This window comes from Sitophilus oryzae, unplaced genomic scaffold (genome assembly GCF_002938485.1).
Source record: "Sitophilus oryzae breed Bouriz unplaced genomic scaffold, Soryzae_2.0 scaffold_965_pilon_pilon, whole genome shotgun sequence".
NCBI classification, from domain to species: Eukaryota; Metazoa; Arthropoda; class Insecta; order Coleoptera; family Curculionidae; genus Sitophilus; species Sitophilus oryzae.
This window is the reverse complement of record NW_022147600.1, coordinates 625,153-641,823: the sequence shown is the minus strand read 5'-3', so window position 1 is coordinate 641,823 and position 16,671 is coordinate 625,153. Positions and strand designations below refer to the sequence as shown.

The 16,671-nt window shown below is 31.2% G+C and overlaps 1 protein-coding gene across 3 annotated transcripts in view; it reads left to right on the top strand.

Annotated features, from left to right (window-relative positions):
• LOC115891076 (irregular chiasm C-roughest protein-like) overlaps positions 1-16,671 on the top strand; it is a 549,766-nt gene that overhangs the window by 279,192 nt on the left and 253,903 nt on the right. The window lies entirely within an intron of this gene.

Sequence of the window (16,671 nt, the reverse complement as noted above, 5' to 3'; positions counted from 1 at the left end):
GTCTATTATAATTGAATATTAAGTGTAATTCATGTATATCTTACGGTTAAGGTCCGATGTCCGGTTAATATCGACATTACCCGGTTAATGTCGAGAATAACACACAAACAACTAAAAACATAATCTAACCAAACCCAAACATTAACATGTTAATGTCGATATTAACCGGACATCGGACTTTAACCGTAACATATATACATAAAGTACAAAATTCCAAAAACATGCAAAAAAGGGAGCAATAATTTAAGACAGGCCCTAAAAAATTAACGAAACTCTATGGAAAATTAAAATTCCGCAAAATGACTCGAATCGAATTTTGTAGAAAAGTTATTCGATATTTTTTTTATAGATGTACGTAAAATTTTAATCTTCAGAGGTTTTTTATTAGTATGTTTATACAAGGTTTCCCAGAAATAAGTGCAAATATTTTAATGAGTTTTTTTTTTGCGGAAAAACAATTCTGAAATTTTTGTATTTTTCTTCACGTTTTTGGGAAAATGTTGAAAAACTTTTGAGTACCACTGGACATTCCCCGGAAATTCGTATTTCGTGCATAGAGAATCTCTGAGAGAGTGCAATGTTGCCACCTCCACCATATCCACATTCTAGATGTTTATCTATAAATTCACAATAATTTTATGTTGCTACTGACGTTGCTACACAAAAAAATACGAAAAATAATTTTATTCATATTAGTGTAGATTGCTATCATTAGCTATATGCATAGTGCTGTCAAGAATTGTAGCGAAGTGAAGTGTTGTTAAGGTAGTGTTAAGTGCAGTTTAAGAGTGGGAAAATTGAAAAAAAGAGAGCTTTGCAATTATATTGATCTGCTATCGGAATATCTTTTTTAGTGTTTGGTATTATTTTGTTCTTTTAACTTATTTTGGGGAATATGGGAAATAGGGCTACTGGCGATCACTCACTTAAAAAAAGTAACACACTTCTTCGGTGGTGTGGAATTTTGCAAGTAGTTTTTAAGTTTTTCTATTCGATGTGGCAACAGCGGCCGGCAACAACAAGGCGAGGTTAGGGAAATTGCCTATTTCTCTCGGCGGCTTTCAAAATGTTGCATTTTAACAACTATCAAAGTTAAAATAACTTGGTTATTTTCAGTTCATTTTAGTAATGGCAAAGAGAAAATATGTGATTTCTTTTGACCAGTTAAAATATTTACACTTATTTTTGGGACACTCTGTATAATTTAAAATTTCTAATTTAAATTTTAATTAAAAACTATTGTGGGACTAAGCTACTAATTACCAATTTCGTCAAAGCCAGCAGTGCTGGAAAGTGGACACTATTTCATAAAGGAAGTGCAGTTTGAACGGAAGTACAATCCGATTTGTAAAAATCAACACAGTAAAAGACTACGTCGCATGGATCCAGAGACTTCTAATAATCATCCAGCGAAGCACATGAATAAACTGCCGAAAGATATGGAAGTACAACGCGACTGTAACTAACCTTAAGCTGTCGGAGAATAACAATATGATATAACAATTACAGAGTGTGCCTAGATTAAAAACTTCACCAATTTTGTATGCAAAAATAATAACTTATCTAATTAATTAATAAGAGTTTTTGGCAACCAAAAATGTTTATGGTTCAGAATCGATTGTTCTATAGTAATTTAATAAAAGTGTGTCTAAATAAATTATAAGCTGTCTTATATCTAAATTTTTATTTACTGCTTACTAAAAAGTAAATTTAATTTACTATTGACCATTATTTCAAATGTTAAATTATAAGCCAGGTGAAAGGATGACAACGATATTTAAAAAAAAATTACATTGCCAAACGACCGCCTTCACTGAGATGAACATAATACTGTTTCATATTATACAACAGTTGACTATCGTTGTTTTTTTATTAAGTTAGCTAATTTTACTGATTGGATGTTATAGAAGGATTTGATTCAGCTATTAGAAAATATCACCAGTTCTTTGTACAAAGAACTGGTGTCGCAACCAATAAAGTGAGTGGGCGGAGCGATTTGCGGTGACGTACTCGTCAAGTCGACGTATAAAATATATTGCTGTTTATTTAAATGTTTTTGTCCGCATTCCTTTCATAGACACAGATCCAGCAGACGTACTGTATAATATAAGAATAAACAAAAAAAATATAGATTAATATATGCCTTGAATATTTTTATCTGTTACCTTTGAAATATGTTTTAAGAATAAAGACCAAATTTTAAAAACAGTAGAAAATAAACAGAAACTAATTATTGTTCCTACAACTCTACAGCATAAAGCAAATTATAGGCTACATTTTGAAATTTCGCCTAATCAAAAGTCCACAGCTTTCCAATTTTTCATTTGTGCCTGAAAATCTCATAGATTATTTTTGTTCATTGTTTCGTTGTCAATAATTGGGGCTCACTCTTTTGTTTTTGTTCGACGCTGTCTATCTAAAAACTCATTTTCAACGTTTTAATGCTTAATATGTATCAACGCTTTTGCGGTACCCGGTTTTATAATATAAGCCTGTTATTTTTCCCTTTTGGTTTGTTTACTCGAAATGTAAAAGGAAATGAATTTACGGACAAGGCATTATCTTTTATTTGTAAATATTATTATTAAAGCCTGTGTTTTTTATTTAATTTATATAGTGATTTACAGATAATGTCTTATTTAATTTTTACTAAATTTATATTGTTTTCACTGTCATCAAAAATATTGACAGTATGTTTCATCACTGACCTGGATATAGGAAATTACATGTTAATATTAATGGTGATAGACATTTTTCCATTTTATCTAAAAATACATCTTGAATGATATTTTTAAGAAGTCATTAAAACTAAGCAAATCATTTAGGACCGTATGATCTAATAAGTTAGCCAAGCTAAGTTAATTTAATGAAGCTGGTACTGCTTCGCGACCTCTATCCCTACTCCCAAACGTCAAACATGATGGGCAGTTCATAGTAGTAGGTATATAGTTCACAATAATCACCAAAGCCGCCTTGTCACATTGAAAAATAACTTTAAAAAAATGATAATTGAAAAAAATGCAAATTGTTGGTGAGAGCTCTTAAAAATATTAACCAAGGCATGTATTGACATGATCCAAAAAATAAAATGCTCAGAAGACATGAGCCTCACCGTAACATTATATTTTAGGACAATTTACACACGAACATATTGCACAGGGTGTTTTAAAGTTGAACAACCCCTCGATTAACCCTGTATATGAAATGCCTCCCCTTTTTGTATATAATCTACACATACTTCTAAAAAATCCGCTCCAATAAAAAACAGTAAAACGTTCGAAGGGTCAAATAGTTTCCAGCGGGAGCCGAATTCCGGCGATTGGCGTTAAATTTATGATAAAGCCAGGCCAGCGTTACTTTTATAGTGGCCATGGAAACAAAGAAATATTGAACCGATAAAATTTTCCGTGGCGCGGCCCACTCTAAGGATATGATGGATAATAAAAATAAATAACTTTTAATATGGCTCCTTTGTGGTCTCAGTAACCATAAATTCGAGAAGCTCAACAAATTAGGCAAAGAAAATAAAGTCCTCTTACTCTGGGTGCCTGCTCACCAAGGGATAGAAGGCAATGAAAAAGCGATCGAACTAGAAAAGGAGCAAACTCCACTAACCGGACCAGAACCGTTCTGTTTTCCAAGCGAGAACCAACTGAAAACGGAACTGAAGAATCTGGAAGACTCCATCCGTAATCTGGAATAGGTGTCCTCCAACGGTCTAAGACACTCGAAAAAGTTCCTCAGAACTTACGACCGAGAAAAATCAAAGGTTTTCCTTGATTTAAGTAAAAAAAAATCTTCGGATTGTCATGGGGTTTCTAACAGGACACTGTCTCCTCGACGAACACCTCAGTAGCTGAAGCTGAGAAATAACGGCGAATACAGATTCTGTGGAGAAGATGGGGAAACACCAGAACACCTTATCACTGAGTGGGCCGAGACGACGACCGTTGGTGCCATGAACTTTGGGATGACCGATGTCGAGGATAGAGAGCTGGCCTCTGTGGAGCCGTCTCAGATACTGGCTTTTGTTAAAGCCCTGAGACTGTGTGATGCGTTATAACTCGTTATAATTTAAGAAAGGGGAACACACAGTAGATCTGTAAGGTCGCGGTGATTAACTCCCCTCCTAAACATTCTACATTCTACGTTCCAAATGGTTAAGTGGACTAGTGGTACCTTGGCAACCGGATTTCTAAATCGTAGTATTTACAAGCCGTTTAAAAAAAATTGCCTTTCTGTTGAAGTAATACTAATAAAAATCTGAAAGAAAAATATAATATGGGAAGAGATCAAAAGAGTGCAAAAAATAAGGTTTAGACTTGTCTCTCCTATTACATTACAGAAATACGTATATAAGTTATGTGTAAAAAGGATATATAAATAACCTTTTTACAGTCGCAGAACATGCATGTCATAATGCAATAACAAAAACTTTATTGTATATCAACTGTTGGTTCTTTTGCTAACTTTGCCGACAAAGGTAAGTCATTAACACACGCTTAGGCAACGCCTTATTTACTTTTCCGCACAGCTAAATCAAGCTGGTAACAAACCGCGCGATGTGGTCGTTCGCGAAATTATTAACTTCAAAGGCCAAGACCGTTGGTTGGGCGTCCGAAAATACGGTCCATATACCGCCGCCTTCCGAGGTTCCTTTTCTGGAAAATCTAGAAATAGCCGCCTCAAGGCTTTTCATAAAGGCTTTTGAGTGAGTAACAAATATCATCGCTGCTGTTAGAAACATGTGGCCGGCCAAAAAAATACTCGGCACCGGAAAACAAGTGCGTCGATTTTCTGGCGGGTCGCTATTTTCTTTCGTTTTATCCTTTCTTTCCTTAGGGCTCGTTTACAGAAAGACAGTCAGAAGTGTTGCTGACGGGTTGAGATTTTGTGCTAAATAAAGTTTAAAGAGAATTTTATTATTCTTAGTAAAATCCAAAAAAATATTAATTCCTTATAAACCACATAAAAACTGAAGTTTATGGTACTGTCAAGTTTCTAACTTGAATATATTTTTTGGAATGTTATAAACATGGATATACTGAATAATTTTGAAATATTTTATAATAATCAAATTAGTATATCACTCTTTCGTTTTATTCTTTCGTTCTTAGGCATCGTTTTCATAAATGCAACAGAACTTTCTATTATGAGTTGACATTACTACATACTGTTTAAAAGAAATATTTAAATAATCCACTGTAACAATAACATCTGTATATACGAATACATGTGAATTAATATTCTATATAAAAAATATTGTGAAAAATATTCTATATGAAAATAATACCTTCTTTCCTTTAAACTCCAACACTACTGTAATACCTTCTTTTCTTTAAACTCCGAGAAACTCTTACAACTAACATACAAAATCTTGATACTAGTTCATAAAGTACTGCAGAATTTCGCTAGTTCGGACACATATCGGAATAGCCAACGCCGAATTAACGAAGTATCCAGAATACTGGAGGAATATTTTTATAATGTTATTGTTTCATATTTTCATTGTTTTCAACCAAAACTGAAAATTAAAACCCAATAAGGCCAAAACGCAAAATACTTTATAAATCATATTAAAACTTCTTTTTGTTTTTATAAATTGTGCTTATTGTACCTACCTGGACCTATATGCTGTCCACCGTTCAAGAAAAATGTGAACTTTCATTCATTTGCTTTCGAATTATGTTGGCATCCGGAATAAAGAAGTAAAAATATCAAAATTGTCCGGTTGATAAGAGACGCCGAACTACTAGAGTGTCCGATTTGGCACGTGTCTGAATTAGAGGAGTTCTGCAGTAAAAGAAAAAAATATTTTACGTTAACTCGACATTGATCCCTGGTATTTTATGTAAGAACTTGAATTTCTTCCTTTTAGAATCGACGAACCCTTAAATTAAAAATTACATAATATACAAGAATTGTTTGATACTACTTCATAACGTAATAAGAAAATATTAATTTTACATAAACTTTTCATCTCTTTACTAAGTTTCCCGACAAAGGCAAGTCGTAAACACACGCTCAAGCAACGCCTCATTTTCTTTTTAATCGAGTCAAAACAACTCGGTAACAAACCGCGTGACGTGGCCGTTTGCAAAATTAAAAACTTCAAAGGCTAAGACCGTAAGTTGGACGGCCTTAAACGCGGTCCAAAGACCGTCGCCTTTCGAGGCTCTTTTTTTCTGGAAAATCTAGAAATAACCGCCTCGAGAGCGGAGGGCTTTCCATAAAGGCCTTTGAGTGAGTAACAAACATCACTGCTGCTGTTGGAGACATGTGGCAAGGCAAAAAAATATTCTGCACGGGAAAACAAGTGCTTGGATTTTGTGGTGGGTCGTTCTGTCTTTCGGCCGATCTTTTCGTTCCTTAGGGCTCGTTTTCAGAAAGACCGGTGGAGTGTCTGTGACGGGTTGACATTACTGAAAAACGTTTAAAAGAACATATAATCTCTAGTGGTAGCTATACTTTTGTGGTGGGTTTATTTCTTGAAAAAACATATTTTGAAAATCAAGCTGCTTTCCTTTTTGATGTGGTATTTTACAAACATTAACTTCATTTTTCAGATTTCTCTTTTGCTACTCCATTTTTCAGATTTCCCTTTTGCTACCCAGTAGCGAAAATAAAGTTTTTTTTAAATAACTAGTAGACTACACAGCTAAACAGCATATCTAAGAAAAGTTATTACTACAGATGAAAAATTATGACAGAAATCTGTGAACTAAAATTATCATAAAAATAAAAGAATATGAAGATATATATTCAAATTTTTACGTTTATTTACTTCTAACATAATTGTATTTGTTATGATACGCATTTTTTTATTTCGATTTAAAGTAATTTAAAGGTTTACAAACACTTGACAGCCATCTTTCCGAATAGTAAAGCATAACCAATATACAGGGTAACCCTTAAATAAATGGAAATATTTTCAGAGCTGGTAGATCTCGATAAAAGGTAAAATTTTCTATTTGCCTCTATTTTTTTTTTTTCTATTTGTCTCTATTTTGTTTCTATTTGTCAAAATTTGCACTTACATATACAGGGTGAGTCTTAAATAAGTGCAAATATTGTCAGGGTTGGTAGATCACGATAAAAGGAACATGTTTTCTCTTTACTGTTTTTCAAATAAATGAGATATTTTAATTTGAAAAAATTTGGCTGTTATAAACCCAATATACAAAAGCAATAGTCATACAGATGTATCCAATTACAGACCCATATCTTTACTGTCGATATTTTCAAAAATTTTTGAGAAGGTTCTAAAAGTGAGAATAAACAGTTTCTTTGAAAATAACAATATCATATCTCCAAATCAATATGGATTTCAGGAGGGGAAATCAACCCAAGATGCAATTTTACACTTAACTGAAGAAATATATAAATCATTGGATTCTAGCACACCAGCCCTTGTAGTATTTTTGGACCTCAAGAAGGCTTTTGATACGGTGGACCATAAAGAGCTACTGAAAACTTTGGAATGTGTTGGTTTTCGAGGGAAACATTTAAGTCTAATGGAGAGTTTTCTAGCCGACAGAACACAAATAGTGAAAATAGAAAATGAATTTAGTAAACCTAGTATAGTTAAATAAGGAGTCCCACAGGGTACTGTTTTAGGGCCTATTTTATTCAATATTTATAAAAACAACTTATTTGATTTATCTTCTGATGGGAACATAATTGAGTTTGCCGACGATACTACCATATTTTATAGCGACAAAAATTGGGATAATCTCAGAACAAAAGTAGAAAATGACCTACCACGCATTATTCATTTTCTAAGCAAAAAACGAATGACAGTAAATTTTGACAAAACCTGCTTTATACCATTCGGCATTTATAAAGACAGTCTACCACTTTTTGAAAATTTAGAGGTAAAAAACACATGTCAATGTGTGAATTACACGAAGAAGAGCAGTGAAAGTTAAGTATCTGGGTATTTTTATCGACAGTCACTTACGTTGGGATCATCAAATTACTTATATATGCCAAAAAATAAGAAATTTATTAGCCATTTTTAAACACCTAAGAAATATTCTAAACATGAAAGATCTCCAGATATTGTACCATGCCTTGGTTGAATCGCATTTGACATATGGAATAGTGGCTTGGGGTGGAGCCAGTAACACACACATACATAGACTACAGGTTCTACAAAAATGGATCTTAAAAATAATTCATGCTAGAGTGAGAACGTACCCAACAGAGACACTATTCAGGGAATCCAGTGTTCTGGACATTAAACAGCTCTTCTGTCGTGATTTACTTATCACACAGTACACTCATAGAGCAAGATTATCTCAAAGGAATCATCCCTATGAGACGCAATAAAAAAAATGTCCAGTTGCCTAAACCAGTAAGAACACATACACATCATAGCTTCTATTACCTTGGACCAAAATTATATAATATGATACCATTGGAGCTTAGAACTACATCGTCTATATATGTTTTTAAAAAACAAATCCGTTTGTGGGTAATTATGAACGGCAGATCGTTTGCTGATACTGTTCTCAATTCAAGGATTTATACAGTGAGATGAAATACTAAGTAATTCTTTTCTTTTTGCTTTAGTTGGGTTAGGTTGTATCAAGGGTCTGATTATTCCTTGTTAATATTGTTTATACTCTGTTTATGTTTTTAATTTAGATAATATTTATACGAACAAGTCTTTGACTTTATAACGTATACTATTTATTTATTTATATGTATTTATATGTATTTATGAATAAATTATTATTATTATTATTATTATTATAATTAGTCTCACGTCAAGGAATGCTATGCTGTTGTTTATTTCTTTCTCCAATGTAAATTGTAGTTTAGGGTGATAACAATTAAAATATGTCTAATTTGAAAAAATTACAAATTTTCAATTTTTTTGCAAAAAAAACTTATATTCGTGTTTCTGGGATCGAAATTTACTACCCCTAAAAATATTTGCACTTATTTAAGACTCACCCTGTATATAAGATAGATTGACTACTAGCATTCTCAAAAATTAATAGATATAAGAGAACTTTCGCATTCTGAATTTATTATCATAAAAAACTGTGGAATCATAAATTTATTTTTTTACGTGTCATCGTAAGATAGTCCCCAAAGCATGTTTCAAAAAATAATTTTGAGAATGTCTGTTAATATTGTTTATCAAATATGTTTATTACTTTAACATAATAACAAACAAAATATAATTTAAGTCTATTTTAGTACAAAACGACTTTCTATTAACTATTGAAATGAAATGCTTGTTTATTGTAATATACGCATTTATATTTATTTTCCTTTTGTATTCTCAAATTACTAACTTAACGTACTGAATTTAAATTATTTAATTAACTGAAAGCGTACACATGAGATAATCATTTGTATGAATAAACCCAATGACATCGTCATATTTGTAGGCTTTAAGTGTTGTGTTTAAAGACTTATCTTAACAATTTCATCAATATATATTATTATTATTACTTATTCTTTTATCTTTGTTCTAATATTATGCGCAACTATGCTAAAAATAATATTGCATTTACGACGTAATTAAAACATCAGAAAAAACTAGAATACAAATTTTTGACTCTAAATTTTCTTCAGGAAAATTGTGTTTATATTAACATTTAACTTCGCAAAAGTGTCTCATTAAAGATATAAATATGTTCTGGTAATTAAAATGAATTTTATTAATATTAATTCAAGAGGCTTTTGTTTTAGACAAAATATTTTTGGGCTATATTTTGACAAATATCTTTTACTTTAATTATCATTGGAACAAATATAAGAAAACGAAATGTGTCAATTTATAATATATTTTATGACAAAAGACGTTTAATGATATATTTTTTTACAAATGCTGCTAAATATTTGACATGCATTTAAACGCGATTCATGTTGTATAGAATTTATTCTGTTTCTTCTTTTTTTCTATAATAGATTAAATTATGTCTTTTAACTAAAAACTAAAAAAAAATCCAAATTTTCAAAATTTTTGTTCCGCGAAAATAACCTCACAATCGTGTTTCTGGTGTCGAAATATACTACCTCTAAAAATATTTGCACTTATTTAAGACTCACCCTGTATATCTCTTTGACATATAATAAAATATAGAAAAAAAATTGGTTAAGTGCGAGTAGTTGAAATTTTGAATGCGCGTATAAGTAATTTAAAAAAATATGAAGAAACACATTACTAAAAATTGTATTAATTATTAATAAATATGTAAAAAGTAAAAATAAATATGTAAAAATTTAAAAAAAAACGATTAAGAAAAAAACGCCTTGACTAGGATTCGAACCTGCGTTACTAAGGCTCCAACGTCATAGCAGCTAACGCCTTAACCACGCGGCCACCGATGACTGGAAAGATTCTATGTAAAATTCTGACTTAAAACATAATGTTTAGTGAAAGGACTTTTTTTATTTATAAATATTTATTTAATTCTGTTTTTAGTATTTGTTCTTATACCGGCAACATAGATGCATTATCTGTAAAAATTTCAACTGTCTAGCTATAACGGTTCATAAGATAGACCTTTGTGACAGACGGACGGACGGACGGACGGACGGACAGCGAAGTCTTAGTAATAGGGTTCCCGTTTTTACCCTTTGGGTGCGGAACCCTAAAAAGAACCACAAATTTACGGGGATATCAATAAACGTGTAGTTTGTAATTATGTCACTTCAAATAACTTGGAAAGTATTATAATTTCTAATCACATAATTATTGACAATACAACATAAATGTGATATGAGCCACCACTTTGTGAAAATGAACAGACTTATTGACAATACTTCACAATACTTTGGTTTGGTTATATTTTGACCATAGACAAACAAATAAAAAGAGACTGACAAATCTCATGGTAAAGAGTGGGACCGCGTTCCCGTAGCGCAACTCAGAATAACAATTTTGAAACCAATTAGCAGGACCATGGCATGATGTACGTCTTTGTTGCTATCTTTCTTTATTATCTGTGTCATATGAAAAGAAAGAGAAACAAGAGTTATCGCACATTCTGCCGGAAATTTAAATTATTAGTAGTATTCATTCAGAAATTGTAAATTTTCACTTAAACTGATTTATTCCCTATACTACGTAAAGGGAACGTGGTGTAGGAATAAATCAGTTTTAGTGAAAATTTGCAGTTTCTTCAGAAACGAAAGAATACTACTATTATAAGTAATTTGAAAATTAAAAAAATATATTAGGTGCCCGGTGGCGTAGAGGCTCAGGCTCTCGTCTACCAATTTCAGGGTAGTGGGTTCGAATCCTACACCCGGCATTTCATCAGCAGACTAAATCGACTCAGCCTTAAATGAGTACTTGGGATTCACAATCCTGAGATAATAATAGGCGGTTGAAGCGTAGTGCTAGCCACATTACCTTCCTTGTATACCGAACGGCTCTAGCATGGCAAGCTGTACCTTGCTACTCCCAAGGCGTTAAACGCTATTATACCGGAGCTATTTATTCTTATAAAAAAGTATATTTACTTTGAGAACCACTCAATTTCTTTCTGGTTTTCTTTCCTCTACTCTACTAACTAAATTGCCAATTTTTTTTACGAAAATACCTCATAGACGTGTTCCTGGGGTCGAAATCCACCCCTAGAAAAATTGCACTTACATACATATACAGGGTGAGTCTTAATTAAGTGCAAATATTGTCAGGGTTGGTAGATCACGATAAAAGGAACATATTTTCTCTTTACTGTTTTTCAAATAAATGAGATATTTTAATTTCAAAAAATTGCAAATTTTCAATTTTTTTGGCGAAAAAAAACTTATATTCGTGTTTCTGGGGTCGAAATTTACTATCCCTAAAATATTTGCACTTATTTAAGACTCACCCTGTATATAAGATAGATTGACTACTAGCATTCTCAAAAATTAATAGATATAAGAGAACTTTTGCATTCTGCATTTATTATCATAAAAAAACTGTGGAATCATAAATTTATTTTTTTACGTGTCAAGATAGTTCAAAGCATGTTTCAAAAAATAATTTTGAGAATGTCTGCTAATATTGTTTACTAAATATGTTTATTACTTTAACAATAATAACAAACAAAATATAATTTAAGTCTATTTTAGTACAAAACGACTTTCTATTAACTATTGAAATGAAATGCTTGTTTATTGTAATATACGCATTTATATTTATTTTCCTTTTGTATTCTCAAATTACTAACTTAACGTACTGAATTTAAATTATTTAATTAACTGAAAGCGTACACATGAGATAATCATTTGTATGAATAAACCCAAAGACATCGTCATATTCGTAGGCTTTAAGTGTTGTGTTTAAAGACTTATCTTAACAATTTCATCAATATATATATATATATATATATTATTATTACTTCTTCTTTTATCTTTGTACTAATATTATTCGGAACTATACTAAAAGTAATATTGCATTTACGACGTAATTAAAACATAAGAAAAAACTAGAATACAAATTTTTGACTCTACATTTTCTTCAGGAAAATTGTGTTTATATTAACATTTAACTTCGCAAAAGTGTCTCATTAAAGATATAAATATGTTCTGGTAATTAAAATGAATTTTATTAATATTAATTCAAGAGGCTTTTGTTTTAGACTAAATATTTTTGGGCTATATTTTGACAAATATCTTTTACTTTAATTATTATTGGAACAAATATAAGAAAACGAAATGTGTCAATTTATAATATATTTTATGACAAAAGACGTTTAATGATATATTTTTTTACAAATGCTGCTAAATATTTGACATGCATTTAAACGCGATTCATGTTGTATAGAATTTATTTTGTTTCTTCTTTTTTTCTATAATAGATTAAATGATGTCTTTTAACTAAAAACTAAAAAAAATACAATTTTTTTTCAAAAAATTCCAAATTTTCAAAATTTTTGTTCCGCGAAAATAACCCCACAATCGTGTTTCTGGTGTCGAAATATACTACCTCTAAAAATATTTGCACTTATTTAAGACTCACCCTGTATATCTCTTTGACATATAATAAAAAATAGAAAAAAAAATTGGTCAAGTGGCCAAACCATTCATTATCTATACAACATTAGACATATACTATTATAAACTTTTTTTCGATTTAGCTGAAATTTTGAATGCGCATATAAGCAATTTAAAAAAATATGAAGAAACACATTACTAAAAAATGTATCAATCAATAATAAATATGTAAAAAGTAAAAATAAATATGTAAAAATTAAAAAAAAACGATTAAAAAAAAGTCGCCTTGACTAGGATTCGAACATGCGTTACTCCAACGTCATAGCAGCTAACTCCTTAACAACGCGGCCACCGAGGACTTGAAAGATTCTATGTAAAATTCTTACTTATAAGATAATGTTTAGTGAAAGTACTTTTTTCATCAAAGCAAACCTTTGAAGGAGGGTACAAGGACAATAACTCACAATCTTTAAGTTGTTTAATTTAAACAATTTTTAATGCTTAAAAAAGCAAGGAGGGCGACATATTTCGGGAATTTAAAATATTCCCATCTTCAGGCCCAAAGACAAAAGTCACTCAGGAAGTACAACCACTCAGAATCAATAAAACCAATTAGAGCCGTTAACATTTAAAACAACTCATTCATTGTAACTTTAAATTATATAACTCTTCAAGAAGGGAGCATTTCGTTGTAATACCAAATATCTATATCATAATTTCCAAACCATATATGTGATAATGTTCACATTATCACAGAAACAGTCTTAAGACGAACGTCCATTCTCGTCAAAAATTAAATATTAAAACAAAAAATCGAAATAATATCGCCAAACCAAACCAAACCAAACATGTCGCTCCCTTGCTTTTTTAAGCACTAAATTTTTTTTAAATTAAAGAACTTAAAGATTGTGAGTTATTGTCTTTTACCCTCCTTCAAAGGTTTGCTTTGATAATATGTACTCACACTGGGTTAGCGAACGTTTAGTACTTTTTTTTATTTATAAACATTTATTTAATTCTGTTTTTAGTATTTGTTCTTATACCGGCAACATAGATACATTATCTGTTAAAATTTCGACTGTCTAGCTATAACGGTTTATAAGATAGACCTTTGTGACAGACGGACGGACGGACGGACAGCGAAGTCTTAGTAATAGGGTTCCCGTTTTTACCCTTTGGGTGCGGAACCCTAAAAAGAACCACAAATTTACGGGGATATCAATAAACGTGTAATTTGTAATTATGTCACTTCAAATAACTTGGAAAGTATTATAATTTCTAATCAAATAATTATTGACAATACAACATAAATATGACATGAGCCACCACTTTGTGAAAATGAACAGACTTATTGACAATACTTCACAATACTTTGGTTTGGTTATATTTTGACTATAGACAAACAAATAAAAAGAGACTGACAAATCTCATGGTAAAGAGTGGGACCGCGTTCCCGTAGCGCAACTCAGAATAACAATTTTGAAACCAATTAGCAGGACCATGGCATGACGTACGTCTTTATTGCTATCTTTCTTTATTATGTGTGCTTTATATGAAAAAGAAAGAGATAGGTATAAAACGTATCGTAAGACATTATCGCACATTCTGGCTTGCGGAAAATTTAAATTAGCCATTATTCGTAGTATTCTTTCATTCAAAAACTGAAAATTTTCACTTAAACTGATTTATTCCCTATACTACGTAAAGGGAACGTGGTGTAGGGAATAAATCAGTTTAAGTGAAAATTTGCAGTTTCTTTCAGAACGAAAGTATACTACTATTATAAGGGAAATTATAAAAAAAAGCAAAAATTGTACTGTTTTATAAACATATTTATTTATACATAAAAATAAATAAACTTTTTATAGTATAATAACAAAAAATAACAGTGTTTATTCCACCCATCTACCAATTTTAAATGCAGAAGAACTGGCTGTTGCAGAAAACGATCGGCCAATTTTTTTAAAGGGCATTAAAAACCTCATTTTCGAAAAAACTGCCTAATTGCAATCACAAAGTGAATATCCAAGCAAAGAAGACTTTACGAGAATCATGATCCTGAACCATTTTCAAGTCCAGTTTTAATCCTAAAACAAAAGTAAAATAGGTATATTAATAAAGTTTCTGGTTACTATAAACCAGCTATAAACAACCTACCCAAAAAATGAAAAAAATTAATTGTATTAATTTATGTTAAGAGAGGTTCAAAATATTTTTGACACTACTACTTCTACTTCTTTCTTAATAAGATGATAAATATAACTACTTACTTTTATTTTACCGGGTGTCTTTAACATATCTTTCAGAAAAAGGGGGCACCAATACATATAAAAAATAGATGATACTGGCTCCTGTAGCAAATAAATTAACAAATAGTATAACCGAAAATTATAAGTAACAAAATATAAATACCTATGTGGAACAAAGGAATTTGTTCCCTATCCATATTCATAAGTCAATAAAATGGAGAGTTTAGAAAAAAAGGTAAATCACCAAAAGAAAAATTAACAAACATAACGAATTGTCATGATATTGTCATCTTGGTTGTCATGATGACGAAAACGAAAGGCGATTATTCTAATTTCTATTTAGAAATTACGTTTTATATGGCTGCTTCTTTCTCTCTTGTTATATTAGAATGAGATAGTGGGTCCAATAGACGCAATGCGCAGATCAACATAAATAGAACGAAATTTTGCGTTGTGAGTTGCGCTACGGGAACGTTGCCCTCTCTTTGCCATTTAATTTGCCAGTCTCTTTTTATTTGTTTGTCTATGATTTTGACTTAACAAATTATTTCATTCTGCCTGTTTTTCTATAAAATCTTTGACGTTAATTTTTATGTGGTAGGTAATATTGGATTTTAGGGTTAAATTTAAAATTAAATACTAAAAGATATTAGAATAGTAAAACCGAGTAAATTGGAACAATTTTCAAGAACAGCGCGAGAAAACTTGAGCAAGTTAAATGAAGTGAAAATTTTATTAGAAATATCTGCAAATTTAAGAACGCCTCATTACGAACATCCGCTCTAACGCAAAGAAAACCGCTCTACACAAAAATGAAACGAGCCATAGCTACACATAACTAGTCCCCTGACAAAGGGAAAGTTAATTTTCTTCTTCGAAAATTTGCAACGAAGAATTCCGAATGTTTTCCGGCAAACCTTCGTCGAAGAAAACATTCCGCAAATACTTTATTTCCTTTTCATCAAAAATAAACATTCAGTTTTGAGCGTTCGTCGAGGGTGGGTCGACGATATTCGTTTTCGTTTCGACTCGCAGGCAGCAGAGATGCAAGCGGACCCAAAAACGACTGAGGAGATGCTCAGGCATTCCTGCCCGACTCGATCGATATCAAGAACGCTTAAATTCGGTTTAAAAGGTATGGATAAAGTGGAAGGTATCTTACGAGTTTCTGTTTTGTTTTTGAATGCCTAAAATTCTGTTGAATCAAATATGAAATAAACGTGTGTTGACACAATCTCAGTTCATGGTAAATAACTTCCATATTATGGATTTTTTGTCTTGAAATCTTTTTTGAACAAATAGTTTTTGTGTTAGATTTTGGCAAATATTTCTACTTTCGTTATTATTAAAACAAACATAAACTATATGTAGATTTATAATACATTTGATAGCAAATGACGCTTAATTGCTTATTTGCAAAATCCACAGAAGATGTATTTGACATGCATTTAAACGCAATTAATATTATATA